This window comes from Dendropsophus ebraccatus, chromosome 10, assembly GCF_027789765.1.
Source record: "Dendropsophus ebraccatus isolate aDenEbr1 chromosome 10, aDenEbr1.pat, whole genome shotgun sequence".
In the NCBI taxonomy this organism is placed as follows: domain Eukaryota; kingdom Metazoa; phylum Chordata; class Amphibia; order Anura; family Hylidae; genus Dendropsophus; species Dendropsophus ebraccatus.
In genome coordinates, this window is record NC_091463.1 from 75,363,074 (window position 1) to 75,370,437 (window position 7,364).

The following is a 7,364-nucleotide window of genomic DNA, read 5'->3' on the forward strand; positions in this document are numbered from 1 at the left end:
GACCCTCCTCTCCGAGTGATTGCTCTCGTGTGCTTCCCCCCACCCCAGACTGATCACCCTGTTTCCCCCTGCCCCAGACTGGTTACCCCAATTTTCCTACATGTCCCCTTTCCACATACCACATGTTTTTTTTCCCTTGTTCCATAGTGCAGACCTGCGGTGACATCATAGTCCCATGTCAAGATCCTGTAGCATCTACTGTAACTTTACTGGGTAATCTCCCTGCTGCTGTTTTGCCATAATATAAGCCGTGAAACGTCAAAACGTGACTTTGTGCACATCATGGCAGATTTATAGCAAGGAGAGAATAGAACATGGAAAGAATGTCTGTTTTGGCTCAGGGCCCCGGACGGCTGTCCAAAACATACTTATTAAAAACTGCCACACACTGCTGATACTGCTATACGTTGCAGATTTTCGGCACACAAATCATACAACTAGGAGCTTCATGTATAGGACAATAGTGATATCATACTATCATACTCATCCTAAGGTAGCCTTGTATAGAACCAAATCGAATCAAATCAAACCAAAGGAATCAGGGCCGGACTGGGACTTAAAATCAGCCCTGGCAATCAAACCCCAGCAGCCCACATACCATATCATGGATAGCCGTGTAAAATATGCGATGTAGCAAATTCTGCTTCATTTAGCCGTTAAAGGGAACCTGTGGGGTCTATACCAGGTACACAGCTGTAGATCCCAGCGTACAGATAAGGGACTGGATCTTTAGTCCAGTGTAAACTTCTATAATCATTCTTTTCATTACCAGCTGAAGTGTCACAGAGGTGGAGCCACAGCAGCACCTTCTGCCCCCGTCCCTGCCTGCTCTGACTGATGGACATATAGGGTGCTGCTGCTGCCGCTGCTGTTGTGAAGCTTTAGTTAGTAATGAAAAGGACAATTATAAAAGTTTACACTGGACTAAAGGTCCTGTCAGTGATATCTCCCTCACATCTGTCTGCTGAGATCTATAGCCCTAGACCTGGTATGGACCTCACAGATTCCCTTTAAAGGAGAAAAACATGGCCACTTTCTTCCAGAAACAGTGACATACTCTTTTTCAGTTTGTGTAAGGTATTGCAGCTCAGTTCCATTGAAGTGAATGGAGCCAAGCTGTAATACCACACACAGTCTGAGGACAGGGTGGTGCTGTTTTTGGACAAAAGTTACTATATTTTTTAAATCCCTTTTATCCTGACTATATCTGCACTCCATATAATGGTGGTATAAGTAGTAAGGTTTTAATTATTAAAATGTGTCTGGTTGTGATCTCTTGTGTAATCAAAGCTACATAATAAGCTGCTAGATAGCCATTTCCTACTGGGTATCTATCTATCTATCTATCTATCTATCTATCTATCTATCTATCTATCTATCTCTACATTATCAGTAGGGCCCCAGGACAAGTTTTAGGATACATATTGGAAACATAGGTAAGAATTTTCTGTGCATGATACTCTCATAGTTAATAACACCAGTAAGCAAATATTATCCCCATACTGTACACGTTACTGCCATACTGTTACTAAGCAAACCCACCAATATTGCCAATACTACCAGTATATAAGCAACAAATAATATCACCACACCATGAGCACTGCCATTACCACCACATAATGACTAATACCGCTACACTGTGACTGAATACAATCCACTATATACAACACTAATATTACCAATAATACCAGAATACACAGGACGAGAAATACCATACCATACCTACCCTCACCATACAGTGACTGGATAATACCACTATACCATCACACCATGCCCACTACTCCCACGATAGTGTGACTGGACAATACCACTATACTGTCATCAAATAATAGCCACTATATAAAGACCAATATTCTACCACAGCAGTGACCATAGAACACAGATGTCACACTCCGGCCCTCCAGCTGTTAGAACACTACAAATCCCAGCATGCCTGGACAGCTAAAGCATGTTGGGAATTGTAGTTTTGCAACACCTGGAGGGCTTGAGTTTGACACCCCGATATAGAGGTAGATCCCAGCTGTGTAAAGGTTCTGCAGACTTTGTAAGTGATAGTAGTGCAGTTACATCATGTGACTCACAGTAGGCGTCTTCTCTGCATGAAGAGACGTCCACTTTTCCTTTTCTTCTCCATCTGGCTCCGGCCATCATGAAGGCTTCTCTGGCCATGACTCCTCTCCACGGGATCTGCCAGACAGACATTTTAGGCTTCATGCTCCAGCAACATCCTCATCTATACATCCCTCCATATAGAATAGCCCCCCCTGCATCCCCCATATATAATAGCCCCCCTGCATCCCCCCATATAGAATAGCCCCCCTGCATCCACCAATATAGAATAGCCCCCCTGAATCCCCCCATATAAAATAGCCCCCCCCTGCATCCCCCCATATAGAATAGCCCCCCTGCATCCCCCCCATATAGAATAGCCCCCCTGCATCCCCCAATATAGAATAGCCCCCCTCCATCCCCCATATAGAATAGCCCCCCTGCATCCCCCCATATAGAATAGCCCCCCTGCTGTACATCCCCCATATAGAATAGCCCCCCTGCTGTACATTTTCCCATATAGAATAGCCCCCCTGCATCCCCCTCCCATATAGAATAGCCCCCCTGCATCCCCCATATAGAATAGCCCCCCTGCATCCCCCTCCCATATAGAATAGCCCCCCTGCATCCCCCATATAGAATAGCCCCCCTGCTGTACATCCCCCCATATAGAATAGCCCCCCTGCTGTACATCCCCCCATATAGAATAGCCCCCCTGCATCCCCCCATAGAGAATAGCCCCCCTGCATCCCCTCATAGAGAATAGCCCCCCTGCATCCCCTCATAGAGAATAGCCCCCCCTGCATCCCCCCATATAGAATAGCCCCCCTGCATCCCCTCATAGAGAATAGCCCCACTGCACCCCCCATATAGAATAGCCCCCCTGTAAAGCCCCAGACAGACAGCCACCACCCCCTGCATCACCGCATAAATAATAGCCCCCCTGCATCCCCTCATAGAGAATAGCCCCCCTGCACCCCCCATATAGAATAGCCCCCCTGCAACCCCCCATATAGAATAGCCCCACTGCATCCCCCCATATAGAATATCCCCCCTGCATCCCCCATATAGAATAGCCCCCCCTGCATCCGCTCATAGAGAATAGCCCCCCTCCATCCCCCATATAGAATAGCCCCCCTGCATCCCCCCATATAGAATAGCCCCCCTGCTGTACATCCCCCATATAGAATAGCCCCCCTGCTGTACATTTTCCCATATAGAATAGCCCCCCTGCATCCCCCTCCCATATGGAATAGCCCCCCTGCATCCCCCATATAGAATAGCCCCCCTGCATCCCCCTCCCATATAGAATAGCCCCCCTGCATCCCCCATATAGAATAGCCCCCCTGCTGTACATCCCCCCATATAGAATAGCCCCCCTGCTGTACATCCCCCCATATAGAATAGCCCCCCCCTGCATCCCCCCATAGAGAATAGCCCCCCTGCATCCCCCCATAGAGAATAGCCCCCCTGCATCCCCTCATAGAGAATAGCCCCCCTGCACCCCCCATATAGAATAGCCCCCCTGCATCCCCCCATATAGAATAGCCCCACTGCATCCCCCCATATAGAATATGCCCCACTGCATCCCCCCATATAGAATAGCCCCCCTGCATCCCCTCATAGAGAATAGCCCCCCTGCACCCCCCATATAGAATAGCCCCCCTGTAAAACCCCAGACAGCCAGCCACCCCCCCCCCCCTGCATCACCGCATAAATAATAGCCCCCCTGCATCCCCTCATAGAGAATAGCCCCTGTAAAGCCCCAGACAGCCATCCCCCCATATAGAATAGCCCCCCTGTGGAGACCCCCCCATATGGCCACATGTGAAGGGGTTAAAAAAAAAAAAAAAAGAAGAACATTCTCACCTCACCTCGCTCCCAGCAGCTTCTTCCTCCTGGTCCCGGATCTTCAGTCTGCAGCTTCTTCTCTATGCTGCAGCGCGGCGGCGGCGTCTCTCTTCACAGGCCCTCAGCGGCGCGTCAGGGAAGTGACGTCACCGCTGGGGGCCTGGCAGAGGTGCCTGCAGACGTGCCTGCGCGCGGCACGTCTGCGACCCCGGGCCAGCCCTGACAACTTTCAGCCGCGAAAACCGGCCCGGGGGGGGGGGCACATGCCACAGGAGTGACTGGCAGGGCTGGGGGCCAATTATGGCTCCCTGGCTCTGTCAGTCAGAGCCCGGCCACTGCAGACTGTGAGCGTTCATCTTAAACGCTCACAGTTAAAGGGCCAGGGCACCGGCCCTCTGCAGAGGCTGAATGAATAGCGCAGCGGCCGGCTGCGCTATTCTTGCAGCCTTTGCTGAGGGCCGGTGCACATGGGGGGCAGGACCGGCGGCCCCCGGACTGGTAATCCTGGCAGCCCAGCGGGCATTTGCCCGCTTTGCCAGATTACCAATCCGGGCCTGAAAGGAATCGACACCATGCAAAATGCATGTTGGGGTCCTGTCCTGGTGTCACAAATTTCTTTGGATATATTTCACTAATTTGCACTCTTTGGCTAGGTTTACACAACGTTTAACAGTGTCCGTTGCATAGCAACTGACGCTGTTAAACAACCGGCCGCCGGGCTGCACTCAGCCCGTTCCTGCAGCCGATACCTCCGTATCAGCTGCAAACACGTTCTTTTTTCCCTATTGATTTGCGGGCACCGTTGGGTGTGCCCACAAATCAATTAGCCTTTCACTTCAACGCAATGTGCGGCTGCCGCTGCACATTGCGTTGTGTGAACAGCCGATGTTTCCGGACGCTGTTCAGTGAACAGCGTCCGGAAATAATTGACAGGCACATTATTCTAATGCCCTTTCTAAAGATCGGGCGTTAGAATAACGATGCGTGAACACAGCGGGCTGCATTGCATTGACTTCAATGCAATGCCGCCCCTGCAGTAAAGAACGGACGCTGAGGCCATTGCAATCAGCGTCCGTTCTTTACTTTAAATAAACGTTGTGTTAACATAGCCTTTACCTGTTTCTTTATTAATGTGCTCCATATCTCCATCCATTCTCTAATAGGAATGTTTGCCACGTGATGGATAGGGGATAACATCTCAAGAGAGGAATACTGATAGCCACATCCTCTAGGGTTATCTATATGATGATTGGTATTAAATCTATTCAAAAAGGGTGTTACTGTTATTATACAAAGGAGTATCCAGTGGGACTTTTTGGGGGAGATTTATCAAAGGGTGTAAAATTTAGACTGGTGCAAACTGCCCACAGCAACCAATCACAGCTCAGCTTTCCTTTCAGCACTGCCTAAAGCTGAGCTGTGATTGGTTGCTGTGGGTATTTTGCACCAGTCTAAATTTTACACCCTTTGATAAATCTCCCCCTTTGTGTTTTACCAATTCAGTGTGTAGTACCACTTTTCAACCACTGTGTGTCCTCAGTGTACATCACTCCAGTAATTGCTGAATGGTTTCAGTCATCAGAAGCAGAAGGCAGTAAAGAGACTGGCGACTCATCTTAAAACCAGAACAGAACCCCAACACATTTATCTCATAGACTATTGTGCAGCTTGGTGTATATCTCACTAGGACTATGAGGCCCTGTCTCTTTGTCTAGTAACCATACTCTGTGGTATATCCTATAAGAAGTAACCTTTACCCCGTATATTCTTCTACTGTAATTTTTTCTGTGAACACGTACCATCTCTTTTTTATTGGATATATTTTTTCAGTGTAATTGCTGACACACCGTCTGAGGAACTACACCAACAGCGGGGTTCGGGCAACAAAAGTATAAAGTGTATAGAAACTTTAAATAACACACATACGACCGCCATTGGATCCAATGGGGGTCACAAACATTATGGTCTGATTCCAGGGTCTTGCTGTTGATCTGGAAGCAGCCCATCATGACAGGTAAACTTTAGGGTGCCTTCACACCTACCGGATCCACAGCGGATCTCACTTCTGCGGATTCGAAGTGAGAACTGCTGCGGATCCGGTACCATTAACCCCTATGATAGCACATATTCGCAGCGGGATGAACATTCCGCTGTGAATATGTGCTTTAACCCCTCGCTGTCCGCAGCCCCGCCGCCGCATTAGCCCATCCTCGGCCGCATCCCCCATCTCCAGCCGCATCCCCCCATCCGGAGGCGGGAGCCTCACTGCAGCCGCACCGCCGAGCAGATACTTTATGCTCTTGGCGGTGGGCTGCAGGATGCGGCCGCGGATGCGGGCTGCTGGATGCGGCGGGGGATGGGGGGATGCGGCCAGAGATGGGGGATGCGGCCGAGGATGGGCTAATGCGGCGGCGGGGCTGCGGACAGCGAGGGGTTACAGCACATATTCACAGCGGGATGTTCATCCCGCTGCGAATATGTGCTATCATAGGGGTTAATGGTACCGGATCCGCAGCGGTTCTCGCTTCGAATACGCAGAAGTGAGATCCGCTGTGGATCCGGTAGGTGTAAAGGCGCCCTTAAGAGGGATTTGTGCAGGTTCTTTAACCCCACTGAAATCTGTGTTACTCTCACCAAACATCACAAGACATTTAGATGTGTTAAGGTTCAAGAAAAAGATAGTTAACAGGTATAGGATAGATGCCTCAATGGTTTCAAATTCTTCAAATAGTAAAAACTCAATATTTAAATCAAACACCATCATCTCTCCAGAGGTTGTTTTGCTTTTGCTGTTTCCCAAAGGTTCTAGAAAGTCTCTGATGCAACTTACTATTCCTGTGGGGCTAATCCACCTATTTGCTTGATCTGTCTATATATTTTGCCTATTCTGCAAAGATGAAAAATACTATTAAATATATTCTTTTTTTTAAAAATTGATATTTTTAGATATTTGTTCCGATTGTCGGCAGAAAAAGACCACCTGGTCCATCTAATCTGCCCTTATATTTTTCCTTTCCCACAGCCTATGGCTGTATCCATGTTCTCCAGGCAACCCTAGGGCTGTATCCATCTTCTCCAGCCACCCAGAGTCATATGCCGGGTGTCCAGGGTTTTGTGAAACAAGACTTACTGCAGTTTAGCTCATCTTTACATAAGGCTCACAAGTTAGTTGTTTAAAGAGTTTGGCCACTTTATAGTAAAATAAGTCAGTGTACAGTATTAGTAAGTGTGCTCACTGTATATACTGACAGCAGCTGCCTGTGTACCTCATAGAGCTAAAATCAGTCTCCCCTCCTCCAGGCTGTGCTGTCCTGCTCTGTGGTGATTCTGTTCATAAGATGGCCGATATGGAGGAGCATGTGACCATGCCCCGCCCCCAGTGTCCTCCATAGACATATACAGGTTCAGTGGTAGACACTGGGGGCGGAGTATATTGACATGCTCCTCCATGTCGGCCATCTTAT